At 40.3% G+C, this 18,474-nt stretch overlaps 1 long non-coding RNA gene and 1 other non-coding gene across 2 annotated transcripts in view; both read left to right on the top strand.

Annotated features, from left to right (window-relative positions):
• LOC123585445 overlaps nt 1–15,705 on the top strand; it is a 35,247-nt gene extending 19,542 nt beyond the window's left edge. Inside the window, exons 3-4 of the long non-coding RNA XR_006706167.1 lie at nt 14,449–14,562; nt 15,574–15,705. This is a non-coding gene — a long non-coding RNA (uncharacterized LOC123585445). The remainder of the gene's footprint in view (nt 1–14,448; nt 14,563–15,573) is intronic.
• On the top strand, nt 9,511–9,613 carry LOC123587045. Its single transcript, XR_006707115.1, has one exon. It is a non-coding gene; the product is annotated as a U6 spliceosomal RNA (small nuclear RNA).
• Nucleotides 15,706–18,474: the final 2,769 nt, after the last annotated feature.

Raw genomic sequence — 18,474 nt, 5'->3', positions numbered from 1 at the left:
GCATGTATCTCCAGGGGTACACACACTTTTGCTGAGGGCCCACTGTCTTCTCCTCCTCTGTGTCCTCACCCCTTAGCTTAACACACACTGATACACACACACACACACACACACACACACACACATATATACACATATATGGCAACCTCACAGTTGTAAATTCCTTACTTTCATGAACTGGTTAGTTTACGGATTACAGATTGCAGAGCTTGTACAGTAGACACCTCATTCATTCGTTTTTTTTTCCATTTGTTAATTCAGCAAGTACGCGATAAACACCTATTATCTGCAAGTCAGTGTGGCTCGGCCGAAGATAAAAGATGCATAAAATAAGGAGATCATATTTTGTAGGAATGAGAAAGCTTGTCCATGAATAACTATGGTACAAATTAGAAAGTGATACGTGTGGAGGGTTTGGGAGGGAACAATTAGTTGTGGCTTGAAGAGTCAGGCCCCGCGAAGGACAGCATGCATGAGGGTAGGCATAGATGCAAAGCCGTTACAGCTTCTAGAAATGCAAACCAAAGGGCCTGTCAGCACAATCTTCCTATCTGAAAGGTAGCAGCACTTTACTTAAAATTTGTAATTCACGTGCTCATACTTACATTTATGCGTGAGCATACATAAAACCTTTAAAATTAAGGAACCTATTTCCTACCTACGGAGTCAATGGAATCATACTTTATTATGATTTTTTTTTTCTGTTGAGAAGGGGCATAAGTATCATAGCCTGTCAGTTTCATATTTATTGGGGGAATGTTTTCAGATCAATCTTTCCTCACTGACTTGAGAACACATTTACTTTTATTTCATGAACTCTGCTTCAACCAAAAAACTCTCTGATGCTGACTCAGCATACAAAGCTACATTTTATACCTGTCAGGCTGCATATAGATTTTTATAAGGTGAACAATGGCTGTATTTAAGTACTGATGTAGTAATCGCGAAGTCTTCTGGCAGTATCCTTTGGAAACTGAATCCATAAATTTTATTAGTATTAAATGTTTCTAAGGGGAGTTGACAAATAGTTGAGTGGGATAGCATTTTCTCTGTACTTGGCAAAGACAGAGGGAAGAAAAAGTCCCTATTACACAATGAGAAATGCATTAATGCTCAAACCCATTCATCTCAATTTTGCACAAATATAATTTAAGACCTTTTACAACTGTTGGTGAAATTACAGTGTGCTGCAGGGAAGTTGCAAAATTTTTATGGGCCTAATAAAATTGTCATTGTAATACCATTATAGGGTGCTGGGACAATATAGATATTTGTAATACTCATACTCCCATGCCAAACTGAGAAAGGGAGATAGTAAGTTTGATTGGAGGCAAATGCTGCACAGGGCTAAAACCCAAGCATGTTTGATAATGAAAAATCTCCCTATCAGTGTTTGCTATCAAATGAAATTGGGTGGGTGATTAGGCATTTCAACCGGTTGGCTTTCTACTGGAACAGATAAACATTATCATGCATCGTCTCTAACATCAGTTATTGCTGAAATCATCGTGCATTATCTCTAGATACATTTCAAAATCATTTCCGGTTATATGCTTCCTGCTTTTGCACTCGAGTCTGGCTTCAGAGATGGGCCCAAGGCCTTTCTCTGCTCTCCCTTTTAGCATACAGACAAACCTCTCTCGATTTAGACTCAAAGCTTTGGAAAACATCTGATCAGAAATTTAACTACTTGGGACCATGAGGTAAACAAAAAACCAAAACAGCCTTCTTGGTAGGTATCAACACTTCTGGTGATGTCAGTTAGAAGAGGATACTATAAAACGGGTCAGCATCGAAATCTTGAGGATTCAAACCAGAATTTGCAGGAGGTGCCCCCAAACAGAGTTGGGGCCTTTTCCAAAAAACTACATTCTCTGTCTACCCCTGGATTCATGTCTGAGATCCACTAACAGGATACATAGATCAAACATTCAGTTTCTCCAAGGTGGGCAGTACGACGGAGTCATGCACTCCAGCTGTGAAAGACTTGACATTTACTCTTCCCCTTCTGGGCCTCAGCTGATGGAGGTACCATAAGGACAGTCCTCATGACCTCACTAGAGCGGCCTTTGCGTTTGAACTCTCAGTGTCCCTTCCTACCCTGAAAAGAATTCGTTTGACCTAAACCTGGCTAATCCCATTCGCCTTAGTAGTGGTTGGTTTCAGAACAGTTGATCATGGTGAGCTTGTGCTCTGTGAAGGGGAGTGTACTGGTGCCTCCTGGGGAAGACTGCCTCTTGCCCAGGAGGGACCCAGGAAACACTGGCCTTCTCTTCCTTGTCTTTGGTGTGGCCCACAGACATGCTCAGCCGTGTCACTACAGCTAAGGATGAGGCAACACAGACAGGAGATCTGAGCTAGGAGAGACACCGAAGGTTGGAGACAGAGCCCTGATACTTTCTACCAGGCACCTGCCTCCCTCTGGTGTGCTGGGGTCCAAGCCAGGGAAGAAACTTGGCTAGGGACAAACTTGCAGAGCTATGCCATTTCCTGTCTATGAAACCTTTGGAAAACTCTTACTGTCTCTGAGCCTCGGTCTCTCCATCTGTGTAACAAGGATGAAAACGTACTTGGCTTATAAAGTTATTGGGGGCCTTAAGTGAATTAATGTATGTAGAGTGCTTGCAACAGCATCTGGCCCATAGTGGACCTTCAATAAATGCTAGCTTTTCTTAGTTTTGTTATGTGAAAAATAGTTTTCCTCATTGTTTCAGCCATTTTGAATCAGGATTTTCTGTCATTTTTAATTAGAATATTTAGCAATATTCAGTGCACAACTGATACATTGGTTTTGCTCAAACGCTATATGTTTTAGGAAGACTCCATTGGCCAACCTATTTAAAATTACACCTCCCTCTAGCATCTCTTATCTCCTCTCTTGACTTGTTTTTCACCAAAGGATTTACCACCATCATATCTAATACATTTTACTTCTTTATTTATTCATTATCTTCTGCCATGACTATGAGAATGTAAGCTTCATGGAGGGCAGGATTTTTTTTTTTTTTTTTTTTGCCTTTTTTTACAGCTTCATTCCACCATGCCTGGATGAGTACCTGGCACAGAGCAGGCAGTCAAAAAACATTTGTTGACTGAGTAAATGTTGTATCACGTGCTGCCCGGTCATATGGTGCAACAATTAGGGTAGGCACATCTCTATGCCCTTGAGTCACAAGGGTGATAGATGGGCAGCAAAGACAACGTAACTTTGTCCAGATGAAAAAGGGAAACGATGTAGGTTGCTTCAGAAATTACTGGGCAAAACAGCCTATTACTTTCTGGGTTATGCCTTGACTCTGATAGAGTAGTCATCAGCATGTTTAAGGACTGCTGGGTATGGTATCAGAACGTGGGGGCTGGCAAGTCTGAAATCCATAAGGGCAAGTCAAAGGCTGGGAACTGGGGCAAGAGTTAATGCTTATGTCTTAAAGCAGAATTTCATCTCCAGGAAACCTCAGTTTGTGTTCTTTGCTCTTGACTGAGACTTACCCCACAGTTTTGAAGGTAATATTTTTTATCTAAAGTCAACTGATTGTAGATGTTAACCACATCTACACAATACTTTCACAGCAACACCTAGATTAGAGTTTGATTACATCATTTAAGTCATTCTCCAGCCAAGTGGATACTTAAACTTAGCCATCGCAGATATGCTAAGAAGCATACAATACATCAGTATCCTGAAGTTGATTTAACAAAGAGCTCCTCAAATACTCTTTATTGGCATTAAAGATTAACTGGTATAAATAGCCCTAAATTCATATAATCTTTCAACATATGTTATTCATTACATCAGTCAATTTATGAGCCAGATTCAACCTGATTCTCCTAATACAAAAATGGCTTTTCTCATGGTAGTTTTCTAGCTAGACCTTCAATAATGGCCTCAAAATACAGTACAAAAATATCGTGAGCCCCACAAGTCATTCATTCTCACAAGGGTTATTTGGAGTTGGCAGATGAACAAATACATGAATGAGCATTTATGGAGAGTGATCTTTTTTATCTTAATGAATGTTTTGGGATGCTTGTCTTAGAGTCTGTTTGTCAAGGTAGACATTCATAAAGATAAATTATAATAGTTGTTTCTTAGCTAAAATATATTGAGGTGTCACTACTATGCTCTAGTTATGCTAAGCACCTTACACAATTATCTCATTTAATCCTCGTGGTGATCCTCTGAGGTCGGAGATAGTTTTGCTCTCATTTAACAGTTTAGTCCCTTCAACTACAAAGTCCTTCAGATCGTGAACTATTTCTAGTATTTCCAGTGTCTCACCTCACACACTCAAGTTCAAGCTTTATCCAGGATGGATTCTAAAGTGGAGTTGATTGGTAGATTGGCTGAGTTCCTTAAAAGCCTTGCTTTAAAAAAAAAAAAATGCAAGAGGGTTCACTTTGGCTCTCCCAAGGAGTAATAAGCCTGTGTCTCTTCAACTAAACCCTTTACTGTGATGCTACCAAAACCAAACACCTTGGGTTAGAAATCTGTATGGGGATTACACTTGGATCAAAACCGGATCTGTCTTGTGCCTCACAAGTTTTAAATGTAGGGTTCTCTTCAATGTTCCTTTCGATCTGGAAATGCATGATTTCATTTTAAGGAAAAAGAAAACAATCACTTTAATAAAAATCTTTATGAACAAGGTTCAGAAGGCTTCTTGGACAACAAATGGCTCTTACAAAACAACATGGTGGTGAGTTAAGTGTAAATGGCTCAGAAACATGCAGATTAAATTTCCCTGGAAACACTCATGGGCTTCCAAAATTAATGGGGAAAAACACTTGGGCAATGTATATTTCAGACTTCATGCTTTTTCTCCTCTTTCTCGTTCTGTTGATTTTATTTTCTTCTACAAAACACTTTCTAGGGTGACTTCATCTCTTGTGGTCAGGATGCTGTCAGGCCAAATTGTCATTAATCCTGGTGCATTCTGGGTGGCCCACTCTGGGTATCAGCTGTGTTCCCTCTCTTACAGAGTTCACTTTTCTCTCTACTATTTGTCTTTCAATATAGGAAAGGTATAAAAATAAAAGCACAATTTCGAGTCTGTGCCAAGCTTTTAGGCCTTGTGAAAGTCCACTGTCATGACACTGGAGAGATAAATGTGTGAGGTTCTTGTGTGTTGAAAACTGATAAATCTTCCGTGCTTTAACTCAGAAGATACCACTACGGATATAGATGTGGTAGAGGGATCCATAAATCAAGATTTGAAGATACTTAGGAGGGACTTTTAAAAGGCCCTCTAACCCATTCCCAAGCCTCAGACATATCTCAATATAAAACATGACAGAAACATAATTATAGTCTCATTTCTTAAATATTGCCTTAGAAAAGTTTTCTTCAACATACTTTAGAAAAATATTTCTATGTTTCCTCCTGTACAGAAGTTCCCATAAAAAAATAACCAAATTCCATTTTATGGGGATTTATCTTTTCTCTTCCTGTCTTTTGAAAGGAGTGAATTCTAGAACACCAGATTGGTATCCAGGACTCTTTTTGCCCGGGCCTTGTCCAACCTTAGTCAGTGAAGCTTGTCAGGCATTTGTCTTTCAGAAGAGAACAATGTTGGCAATGCTTATTTTGTGATTTTCCCTGTCGCATATCCAAGCAGTAACATCTCCAGGGTTGCGAGAATGTGTTTAAGTCCTTTCCATCTCAAGACAACATACAAAAAGGAAAAGCAATTCTCCTTATTTAATGAGTACGTAAGTAACGAAAAAAATGTAGAGCTGCCTCCTAGAGCTTAGAGTTTAGTTGGGGTTACAGAAGTCACATACACGGGTATGTGAGGGTGATCAGCAGACCCTCTCTCCAAAGGCAACTATGAAGCTGGACAAAACTGATAGAAGCAACTACTTCTGGAACTGAGCCAAAAGCATGCAACAATCAGCAGATCCTTCATGCCTGACACAGTGCTGAACTTCAAGCAAGAACAGTGAGAGTCTGTAATTCCTTGCCTAGGGCTGTACTCATTCCACCCCACACAGGGGCCCAGCTCCATCTGCCTGCAGAATTTGGCAGTCGGGCAGGCCAAGAAAACATTCAGCTTTGTTGTCAAGGTTGAAGGGGTGTCATTTGATTATGAATAGTGGGCAACCACTATGCTAAGTGTGGTGGGAGTGATAAGGTAGGCAGCCAGAGGGCCTGTGTCTCTTGTAGCCTGAAGTGACTCTTGTGGTTATATAAAGCCATAAGTAGAACACAGTATGGTTGTTTTCGAGCGTATCTAGATGCAGTATATATGACAATCATAATGCAAATGAGGAGAAAAGGAATGTGTTTATTGAAGTTTCTATATCTTACCAGACTGACTCATATTGACCTATGAATTATATTGTGGTAAATTAAAATGTGCATTGTAATCTTTAAAATAGTCACTAATGAAATAGTATTAGAATAAAAATCGTCGGAGAAATTTAAATGATACACTAAAAATATTTTTTAACACCAAAGGTATTAACAGTAAAGAAGGTAGCAGAGGTGGCTCAGTATGTTGAGTGTCCAACTTCAGCTCGGGTCATGGTCTGTGGTTCGTGAGTTTGAGCCCTGCGATGGGCTCTGTGCTGTTAGCGCAGAGCCTGCTTTGGATCCTCTGTCCCCCACTCTCTCTGCCCCTCTCCCACTTATGCTCTCTCAAAAAATAAATAAACTTTAAAAAAGTAAAAAAAAAAAAAAAAAAAAGAGGAGCAGAGGGCCAAAAATATAAGAAACATAGAAAACCAATATCAAAATGGCAGGTATAAATCCAATGATATCAATAATTACATTAAATGTGAAAGGTCTAAATGCCCTGATCAAAAGGAAGAGATTATCAGAATGCATCAAAAAGCAAAATCCAACTATATTCTGATTACAAGAATACATTTTAGATTCAAAGACAGAAATAGGTTGAAAGTAAAAGATGGGGAATGATATAGCAGGTAAATAGTAACCATGAAAGAGCTAAAGTGATCATTTTAACATTAGACAAAACTGAGTCTAAGACAAGAATTACTACTAGAGGCAAAGAGGGACATTTTATAATGGTAAAAATGCCAATATATCAAGAATATCTAACCATTATAAATATATGCATATCTAACAACAGAACCTCAAAACAAACGAGGCAAAACTAGCTAGAATTGAAATAATTGATGATTTACTAGTAGCTGGAAATTTCAATACCTTACTTTTCAAAATTGAAAGAACAATTCCACAATCAATCATACATGGAAGAGTTGTGCTATACATTGAAGCAACTCAACTTCTGATTTAAGAGCACTCTACCCAGAATATTCTACTCTGTGTTTTGCAAAATACACATTTTTTCAAGAAACTGATGTGATATGAATGTAGAAAGTCTTCAGGAATCCACAAAAATACTAGAATTAATCTATGAGTTATATATATATACAAAAAGTATTCCTATACATCAGCAATAAACAGTTTGAAATAAAAGTAGCAAAACAATTGGATACTTAATAAAAAATCCAATATGGTTAAGATGGCAATTCACCCAATGATATGCCCCGATTCGAGAGACCCTCCCCCCCCCCCCCCCCCCCCCCCCCCCGAAAACAAACCACCAGAGTCCAGAGCCAAAGCCAAGCGGCAAGGGTCGTTTATTGCAGGTTCGAACCGGGTCCTCCGCGCACGCGTGGCTGGTGACGCAAGAGGCCCCGAGCAAGGATCTTACAGCTTCTTTTATAGACAGGCACAAACAAGTTAGGGATTTTTTTGAGGTTACAGAGTTGTTATAGGTTGACATTTAAATTTGAACGCTCAGCAGAACTTGATTGGTTCCCGCCTTTATTTCAAACCATTCAGCAGAACTTGATTGGTTCCCGCCTTTATGTCAGACTACGACCAGGCGCGCCCTGGCTGGTTTCGGGAACGGCGGGGGAGGGAAAGATCTTTTCTTTGCAGTTGTGAGTACACCTGGTAATTTTTCTCTTAGCCTCTCACCAAAATTGGTGTATAAAGTCAATACAATCTCTATCAAAATACCAGCAGACATTTTTATAAAAATTAAAAAAACTTCTTAAAGTTTATATGTAAATACAAAGGATCTAGATAGCTAAAACAGATTTTGACAAGAACAAAATTGGAGGCATTCCTCTACCTGATTTCAAAACTTTCTATAACATCAGAGTAACAAAAACAGTGTGGTATTTTGCTGGGATAAATACTTAATAGATCCATGGCACAGAACTGAGACTCCAGAAGGAACCCATTTTATTAAAGGATGATTGATTTTCAACAAAGATGCCAAGACAATCAGTGGGGAGAAAATGGTCTTTTCAACACTAGTGCTGGAACAATTGGATTCTCCCTGTAAAAACCTGAATTTAGAGCTTTACTTCACACCATGCAAAGTGGATTATAGACCAAAGAATAAGGGCTAAAAGTATACCATTTCTTCAAGAAAATATTGGAGAAAATCTTTGTGATCTTGAATAGGCAAAGAATTCGTAAATATGACCCCCAAAGCATGATCCATAAAAAAAATGATAAATTAATCTTTATCCAAATTTAAAATGTTTGTGTCACAACAGACGCTTTTAAACTAATGGAAAGATAAGTCACAGACAGGAAGCAAATATTTGCAAGTCATAGTTTTAGTGAAGTACCAGAATCTATAATACATAAAGAACTCTTATGACTCAATGACAAGAAGGCAATCAAACTGATATAAAAGTGGGTAAAAGATTCAAATAGGCATTTTACCAATGAAGATACTAAAACTGCTAATAATTACTTTGAATTAAACAAAAATGTTCAACACCGTTGGCTGTAAGAGAAAAACAAATGAAAACCATAATGATATTCTTATGAGTATCTACTAGAATGTCTATGAAGTGAAGGACAGCCGATACTGACAATCAGTCATGTGTCCCTGATGGGAATATAAAATGGCACATTCACTTTGGAAAACAGTCTGGTAGGCTTTCAGAAAGTTAAACATGACTTTATATGACTCAGCAATTTCCCTGCTAGAAATCTATTCTGGGCAGGGGTGGGGGAGATGGGGGTGGGTGGAACCTGTTCATACAAAGGTATGTATGTGAGTGTTCACAGCAAAAAGTAGAAACAATTCAAATGTCCATCAAGTGATGAGTGGATTAAAAGTGGTGTATCCATATAAGGCAGTACTATTTAGCAATAACAAGGAAATAACAACCATACTGATTCACATTACAGCTTGAATAAACCTCAAACACATTATACTGAGTTAAAGAGGCCATAAATAACTACATATGTATGATGCCATATCTATGAAATCTCCAGAAAAGGCAAATTTATAGAGCCCGGAAGCAGATCATTGGTTGCCTGGGGCTGAGGGGTGTTGTGAGAATAAACTACAAATAGACGTGAGTGTACTTTTTAGAGTTTGGGGGCATATTCTAAAACTAGATTGTGGAATTGGCTGTACAACTCCGTAAAATCCAAGTGGAAAATCATTGAATCAGATATTTATAATGAGTGAATTTAATACGTAAAGCTATTAACTAAAAAGCTGCTTGTGGTTGCTTCAGCAGCACATGTACTAAAACTGGAACGAGAAAGAGAAGATTGGCATGGTCCCTGAGCAAGGATGGCAGGCAAATTTGTGAAGCATTCTATACTTTCTAAGGCACAGCTTAATAAACCTACCAAAAAACCCCACACAGTTTTATTGTATGTAGACCATTTACCAGACACAGTACTCAGCACTGGCAATAGAGGGGGACTAAGTCAGACACGATACCTGCCTCTACGGAGCTTATAGGTAGTAAGAATCTTTAATGATTATAAGCAGGTTGGCATTGCCAGCTTTTGAAGTGCCAGGAAAGAAAAAAACCCCGAATTATGTTAAGTATACTATATTCCCCCCAAATCCCTAATTCCATGGAACTTCCATTGTAAGGGGACTTGGGGAAGATGAGAATAAGGACCTAAACACATAAATATGTAACATTTTAGGAGGTGATAAATGCTGCTAATAAAATAAGTCCAAGAAAAGAAATAAAAATGCTGAAGGAAGAGGAAGAGGTATTATTTTATGTAGAATGGGAGTGGAAGGCCTCCTGGATAGGGTAACCTTTGGCAGGACACCTGGGAGAACGGGAGACAGAGAGCCATGCCAATGTCTGGAGCAAACAGCATTCCAGGCGAAGGGAGCTGAGTCAGGGATGTGTGGCCTTTCTGAGGACTGGCAAGGAGGCCAGTGCGGTTGGACCAGACTGAGTGAGTGGAAAGCATAAGAGATGAAGTTAGAGGGAGCTGGGCCGGATCGGTTAGGGCCTGAAACACACTGTATGACTTTAAATTTTCTTCTGAGCGAGCTTACGGGCCACGGAAGGTTTTGAGCAGAGCAGCGAAATGATCTAATAGGTTCTAACGGTTTACGTAGTGACTGGTGGAGAACAGCCTACGGACTGCAAGGTTGGAGGCAAGGCCCGCCATTTGGAGGCTATTTGCAGGCATGTGGGGAGAGAGACGGCAACAGTTCAAATGAGGGTGACAGGATAAGGAGAAGTCCTGGGATACGGTGACTAGGGAGGCCACAGTGTTCGCTGTTGGATTGGATGACAGGTGTGGGAGAAAGAGGAGAGTCAAGGATAATCCCAAGGTTTCTGCCTGGAGAAACTGGACCATGTTATGAAAACAGACGTCCTTAGGATGGGTAACAACTTAGCCTAGTACTGCGAGTAAGGCCACACAGTGTTAATTGCTAGGATCCAGATGGAATAGGACAGCAGAATGAGCTCTCTCTGTACCGTATTTAAAGCAAATTATGTACAGTGGTTAATTACTCAGGAAACAGTAAAGCCAACCTTCAAATTCCTGACGTCTTAAAGATGGCGGTCGTCGTCTGTATTCTATGACCTCTTGGGTACCTTCTCCACCAGATGGCAGCACAGGGTTCAGAGGCCTTCAGCACACAGCCTCCCTCCTTAATGAATATAAACGCAAAGCATTAGGCCCCTTTTTCAGAGGAGTCGGACTTTTAGTCTCCCTCCCATCTTCCCTCCCCCACGAGGGCAACCCCTTCCAATAATCAGCCTCCTAGACTATAATAGGAGCTTTTAAAGTTATAATCTCTTGTCACATTACTCAGCAGTCTCATCCAGGCCCAGGAAGTCATTTCCTGGAGGCCTCTTTTTTATTTGTGTTCATTAGCTCCACTAATACATTCTCTTGGAAACCACAGTTTAATAAATTTCATAGCGCATGACCAGGGGACTTAATGAATATTAGTCACTCGAAGCAATTTTTGTTTATTCAGCTTCTCTTACCTCTCCTCCCTTCCCTTACCCCAGACCTCGCTCTGTGGAATGATAATGATACACAGAGAGCTGGCTGGCCACAACAGACTAAAAACAAGAAGTAAGAGGATCTTTCTGAGCTCACACCTGTTTTAAGATTTGTTATCCTTAAAACGAAAAGCTGTAGGGATTCACTCGGCTCCTTCCTTGTAGCTCCCAGTGGACCTTGCTATTAAACCACAGGGAGCAGCCCAGCCTTCAGAGCACTTAAAAGGACTTATGTCAAATCCATCCCATTCTTCCGGCCTCCGCTCCTGAATCCAGCCACCATTCCCAGGGGCTGGAGCACATTACAAGGCATTCACTTCATATGAATGGGCACAAACAGACTTTTTCACCATTTAGATATGTCTACATTTGCAGGCATATCCTGTAGACGGCCTGGAACAGCCTTAATTTCAATTTACTGTCTCCCCAAGGATCTTGCCATTCTCCCGAAAGTGGAAAACTCACTGGTTGTTTCTCCTCCCCGACCTCTCACCCCCAGCCTCTGTCTGCCCTCCTCCTCTTTCAAGGAAAAAAGCAGCACTGGGAGGAATATTTTGCCCAAGATGAATAGAATGAAGTTTTGATGCTTCTAACAGCGCATGTGATCTTTTATTTAAAAAAAAAAAAAAAAAAATAACGAGCACCAGATTATCACATTTGGAAAGCGTTCAAAGTCAGTGCACAAAACCTGGTGAATGCCGCCTTGGGTCCCCCTGGTATATGGCTATACAAGAGAGCACAAAATTGTAGTCTTGAAGTTTTACACTGGTGTTTCTGTTGTGCTGGGGCTAACTACACTTAACTGTTTATCTTGGAAATTGTTACATGAATGCGAACGTAGAGCAAATAGTGTAACGAACCTCTGCGTATCTATCCTGAACTTTCACACTTTTCAACTTTCAACCAATCTTCTATTATCTAATCCTTCTCACACATGTACACATCTTCTTTACTCAGAGGTTTAAAAGCAAGTACAGATGTTATGTCTTTTTCTCTGTTCTGTATGCACTGCTGACTGATAAGGGCTTTCTCCTTTTATTGTAATCACTATGTCAATATCACACCAAACAAAATTAATGAGAGTTCCTTAAAATCATCTAATACCCAGTCCATATTTATTTTTCCCCGGATTTCCTCAACATGCCTTTTTATTGTTCAGAATCCAAGCTGGGTCCTGTCTTTACATTAGTTGTTTTACCCCTAAAGCTCCCTTGTTCTGCAGCTCATCTTCTCCCTCTCCTTCTCCTTTGTAAATTTTATGCAATAGACTTGTTGCTGATATCCAGATTTGTGTTCTGTAGAGATGTCCCACCCTATCGATTTGACTAATTGCTTCCTTGTGGTGTCATTTCACTTGTTCTGTACTAGTAGGGCTATTTCTGGCCGAGAAAGCTTTGGTGGAGTCCTTCAGACTTAAGGTGACCAAGGACACACCCTTAGGTAGCTAAATGGATTAGACAAGAACTATACCAGCCATCAATCCTCTAGGACCTTTGGATTCCAATCCTTTGATAAATTAATTTTGGATCTCAAACTCCGTCGCAGGTGGATCAGTACTGCTAAAAAAATTTAGGCAACTTCTGAACCAAGTTAATATGAGATTATCCATTTGTATTAGCCTCAGTTACAAAAGAAATTCCTTAAGAGCCCCTTGACTGACATTTACCTCTGAGAAACCACCGATGAGTTGAAGTGACAATTACATGGTAAAGTAGTATGCACAGATGAAAGACAACCGAACTAAGTCACACAAAACAAAACTTACTTTCTTTTTCCTATCTGTGTGTAATAAACTGATATTTCAAATTCTATTTGGTTTTCTTTGTGTTCCACTGTATTTAAGACAATGCTGGTTGTAACCCAGGAAATGAATATTATGACCCACCAATGAGTCAGGGTCCATTGACTGAACTGCTGACTTTAGGAATGACTTGGCTTTTGGAAAAGTTAGAGTCATGGGCCACCTGCTTTAGCTATGCAATTGAGGCACACTTTCTTGAAAGTGTACCTCCATGCCTTTGAGTTCACGTTTGTGGAAGGAACTGAGATGAATGTTTTCAAAAGCCATAAAGAGCAACCTCCTATTTATTTATTTAGTTATTTATTTATTTATTTATTTATTTTCTCAGTAGAACCGTTGAGAAACAAGATGGAGGGAGATGCTTGGGGCAAAGTAAGAAGCTCCGTAATTTCAAATGTCTTATTTATAAGGAAGAGGACTAAAGTTTCCTAAGTGGCCTCTACTTGTTGGATGTTATTCCATTTTATCCTATGGAATCCTCATAAAAATATGATAGACTAGCTTTTACTACCTACGAGTCACATATGACAAAACTTGATCTCTCTGAGATTAGGTAATGTGGTTGAGATGACAGAGTTAGTAAAATGCATAGACTACTAACCAATTGATAGGGGTCATATCTCCTGGTGATTGGGGACCGAGGTTGGAGCCAGTATTCACTCTGAATCTTTGTTATGTCACTTACTGACTCTGTCAACTAGTAAGTGATGAATGAATAACGTAAATTATGGAAACACTCAGCATCTAATGGGCAAAGATTAAATATATATAATATATATATACACATTTATAAGATACATATTAGAATATACATATATAACATATATATTATATATGTAAATTAAAAATTTTTGTTTCTGGGGGTGCTTGGGTGGCTCAGTCAAACATCTGACTTTGGCTCAGGTGATGATCTTGCAGTTCATGGGTTTGAGCCCCAGGTCGGAGCCTGCTTCAGATTCTGTCTCCCTCTCTCTCTGCCCCTCCTGTGCTCACGCTCTGTCTCTCCCTCTCAAAAATAAAGGAACGTAATTTTTTTTTTTAATGAAGTGTTCAACTATTCTATAACCAATGATGGATGAGTTGGGACTCACCAGACCTTAACACCATAAGTCACAAAGGCAAGATTCTCTTTTTGAGAATTAAAAAGAAAATTATGAATGCATAGAAATATTTTAAATAAGAGAAAGCCTGAAAAATGAGGAACGTTGCTATTTCATGACATTCTCCGGATGAAAAGTGCGAAGCAGTTTATGGCTAAACATTTTTATTTGTGGTCCATTTTTTTCCCTTCTCTTTCTTTCTTCCTTTCTCTCCCTCTGCTTCCTCTCTACTTCCTTCTTCTCCTTTTTCTTCCTTCTTTTTGTTAGACATTTCAGACTTGTCAAAGAAGCAATGGGCCTACCAAGTTGAGCAAGACAACTTCAATTATGAAAATTATGATTGGAGAAGTTTTAGCCACCTATCTCTTCTTCTCCCATAAGGTAAGTAACTTCCAAATCTGTGGACAGTCTTTCTCTTGATGTCTAGGAAAACCTTTGACCGAGAGTGCAATACTCAGAGGGACCGATTCTGAACCCATTAGTGCTGTCCTCTATCAGATGAATCTATCTCAAAATTATTGCTAATTGAAAATGAAAAGGCATGTTTGTTTGTGAAGTTAATAAGCTCCCAAAGGGAGCCAAATGCCCAGATGTCTTCATCCTTTCTTTTTTAATTGACCATTTGTCTCCCTGGGAAGATGTGTATCTTCTATGATAGCAAATAGAGTCATTTATCTTGAACTTTACTCCAAATCTAGCTGTATAACAAGTCATTGACTTCCTGAGATTTTGGGAACCTCAATAATGCATCAGATGTCTCATTAGCAATGTAAAGATCTGTTCCTGGGCAGAAATGCTAACTGTGCCGAAATGAACAACTGTCTGTCATATAGGAATGCACCGCAGGAGTCAGCTACCTCACGTCTTATTATGAAAGACTTCCTCTTGTATACTGTGCAAGAGACATGCGGATTTATTTTCCTATGCGGTTCCCCACCATGAGTTATCCAACATGGCAGCCTTAGAAATGGGTTATGTGTAATGGGTTATTTGATAAGCCTGTTGTTGGCAACTGGAAAGGCATCTTCCAATAATGAAAGTACCAAGAGTCCGGGTTAGGTTCCTGAAGTCATCCGTGAAAATCGACTGAAAGAGAAGCTAAGGTTTCATCGTTGATAACCACTAATCTGTCTGAGCAATCCTGTGTCCCAACCCTGAGTCTGCGAGGCCTCGAAGGTTTCAGTTACTGCTGAGATAGCAAGGAGGTGGGGATGCGTAGAGGGGTGCACAGAACTGGAGGTGAAGGTGGAGAGACTAGAAAGGGAGTCTCATGCCTTCCGCTATGTTCGCTGGGGTCACTGGTAAATCAGAAGCGATCAATATTCTCCACACCTTGTACTTCCCATTACAGTATGGCCCCTTTATCTGTGGTTTCTCTTTCCATGGTTTCAGTTACCTGTGGTCAGCCACGGTCGGGAGGCGGATTATGCCTGTGATAACAGAAGGTCAATGGTAGCCTAACGCTACCCGTCCTTCACCTCACTTCATCTCATCTCATTTTATCATCCCATGTCACCACAAGAAAAAGGGTAAGGGCAACACAATAATATTTTGAGCGAGGGAAGGGCCACATTCGCATAACTTTTATTACAATGTACTGCTATAACTGTTCCGTTGTACGATTAGTTATTGTTGTTCATCTTTCACCGTGCCTAGTCTGTAAATTAAACCTTATCGTAGGTACATGTGTGTAGGAAAAACACATACTATATGTAAGGGTCAGTACTATCCATGGTTTCAAGTGTCCCCTGGGGGGTCTTGGAATGCATCCCCTGCATATAAAGGGAGACTAGCTCTTTATCCAATTGCTTCCAGGGAGATCTTACGTGTTTGTAATTGAAAAAGTTTGCCCTTACAAAAAATTAAGAGTTTGTCGCCACATCTAGAGCCTCAGAAACCAGATATGTAGATCTGTCCAGAGCGGGGGAGATGCACAACACAAGTCGTCCAGCATCACGTACGGATGAGTTGTTTAAAAATCGTCGCTTCGGTATTGCATTTGGTGAACAATTGCACTGTGTAATTTGTTGGCATTTGTTTGATCATAACCAAATGTCAGGTCTTTGTGAAGGCTCAGAATTGTGGCTCTATAGAACTGAATCATGAATACCGTGGAACAGAGTTTCCTTCTCCCGTAATGACTCAGGGAGAGGGCAGCCTCAACTCTGCCATGGAGCTGGTTAATCTGCGCATTAACTTTCTGACACGAAGGCACAGGTGCATCCCCGCCCAGGCTCTGCAAGCATTTTTCCCAAGCCGTGACCATCAACAAGGTGTTGTTCTTGGGGTAGACTGAGGGCTGATCAAGAGGGTAAAAAGTTACCCCGGGTGTATGTGTCAACTTCAATACTGCCCTAGAACTGAGGCTATCTATATAAAATCTATAATTAACCATATAATTAAATACCATTAAGATATTTAATTAGAAATCAGTGTATAATGGTTTGTGCTGACAGCCCCCGGTGTTTCGGGGATAAAGTCTCTGCCCTTGAGGAATTTATAGTCTAGCTGTGAAGATAAATGGACCCATAATTACCATGCAATGGGATATATGCTGTAATAGAAATATGCACCCAGAGGAGGGAGAAATTAATTTAACTCTGAGGAAGGGTGGGAGGATGACATAGAGGGTGTACCATCTGGTTTGTACCTTAAGAAAAATGTAGGATTGCTCTAGATGGTAAAGGAAGTGGGGGACATATTTGCTAGAGAAAATCACACGTACAAATATCTGGAGGTAGGAAAGCATCCAGCCTGCTTGGGGAAGAGCAAAGAACCCTGGCATAGCATAAATTTAGTGACGGACGATGAGACTGGACAAGTAAATACAGGCCAAAGTATAAAAATCCTTCCCTGCGTGCCATGTCAAGAATTTCGGACATGAGCCCATAAACAATGAAAAGGCATGAAGGTTGGGTACTGGTAAGAGCTCCTGCTAGAACATTTGGTGATGGAATATAACATGAAGGAAAGTACGAGCAATCATAAGACTGCAACTCTCTGGGCCTGGAGTCCTTTGGGGGAACGGCGACATCCCCTCTTCTAGGGAGCAAAGAAGCCTGGTTCTTGGAGCTGAATGGCCGTCACCAATGTGACACCAAGGGTTCTCAAGTGATTTTCATCTGTGGAACAAAGATTCATCTCTTTCGGATTTTTCTTGGGATGTGCTGATGTTCTCTGTGAACCGGTCCAGGTTTACTGCATCTGCCTCTAAGCGAACCTCTTCGACTGCTCGGTAAAGTTTCTCATGTTCAATAATACCAGTCTTCTGTGCTCCGCTCCATTCTCCTCTCTCTCTCTCTGTCTCTCTCTGTCTCTCTGTCTCTCACATACACACACACGCACACACACACGCACACACACACATCTGGCAATTCTAATGAGCCAGAGGGCACACAGGCTTTCTAGTAGTTCATTGAGTGATTTTTCATTCAACAAACATTTGTTGAACATCTTCTATGTAGCAGGCCCTGGGCAAGGTCCTCTGCACAATGCTAAACAAGAATGATTCACTGGTGAGGCCTGAAAAGCATGACTTATGCATGACTACCTCATTTTGCTCTGTCATTTCTTGCCTATCACATTGCCTTGATCAAGGCCATTTATGATCTGACTTTGTAATGACGACATCTTATTCTGAGCATTCGCCAGTATGTCTCCTCTCTTCCAGGCAAGACTTGTCCCAGGTGTCCTTCTCCGAACCCAGCCTTCTGGTCCTTTGTCACGCTTTCTCACTGCCGCAAAGCCCCTTCTCTTTGCTAATCCAAATCCCAATCACCATTCAAATGAACCGCCTCGTGACATCTTTCTGATGGCTAACATTTTTGTTCATTTCTTTAGGATATAGTTTTAAAAAGTTAAAAATCTGAGCTGTGCTTTTAGGAGAGGGGTTAACTCTAGGGGGAGGAAGGAGAGATGTGATTAGGGAGGGTCATTCACAGAGCTCCGTCTCTTGGTAACATTTATATCTCAAGCTGGGTGATGGGTATATACAGGATTTTTTTGTTTGTTTTAAACGTAACAGTCTTTTTGTGTGACTGAGTTATTTGGCTAAAGAAAAGTAGTAAGTCACTCATTAAGTGTGTACCTCATACAAGTTATTTAACTTCTTTAAGCATTTGTAAAATGGAAACGATAACAGTACCCACTTTGTAGAGTGTTGCAAAGGTTAGTAATTAAGCGAATGCCTAGCAGGTATTTACAAAGTGCTCGACATATGGTAAGTACTCCATAGATATGAGTGATTGTCTTCATCTCTCTCTTTTCCTCCTGGCCTCCCGAGAGTACTTTTGC

The sequence above is a fragment of the Leopardus geoffroyi genome, chromosome C3, assembly GCF_018350155.1.
Source record: "Leopardus geoffroyi isolate Oge1 chromosome C3, O.geoffroyi_Oge1_pat1.0, whole genome shotgun sequence".
Taxonomy (NCBI): Eukaryota; Metazoa; Chordata; class Mammalia; order Carnivora; family Felidae; genus Leopardus; species Leopardus geoffroyi.
This window is presented reverse-complemented; position numbering and strand designations above follow the sequence as displayed.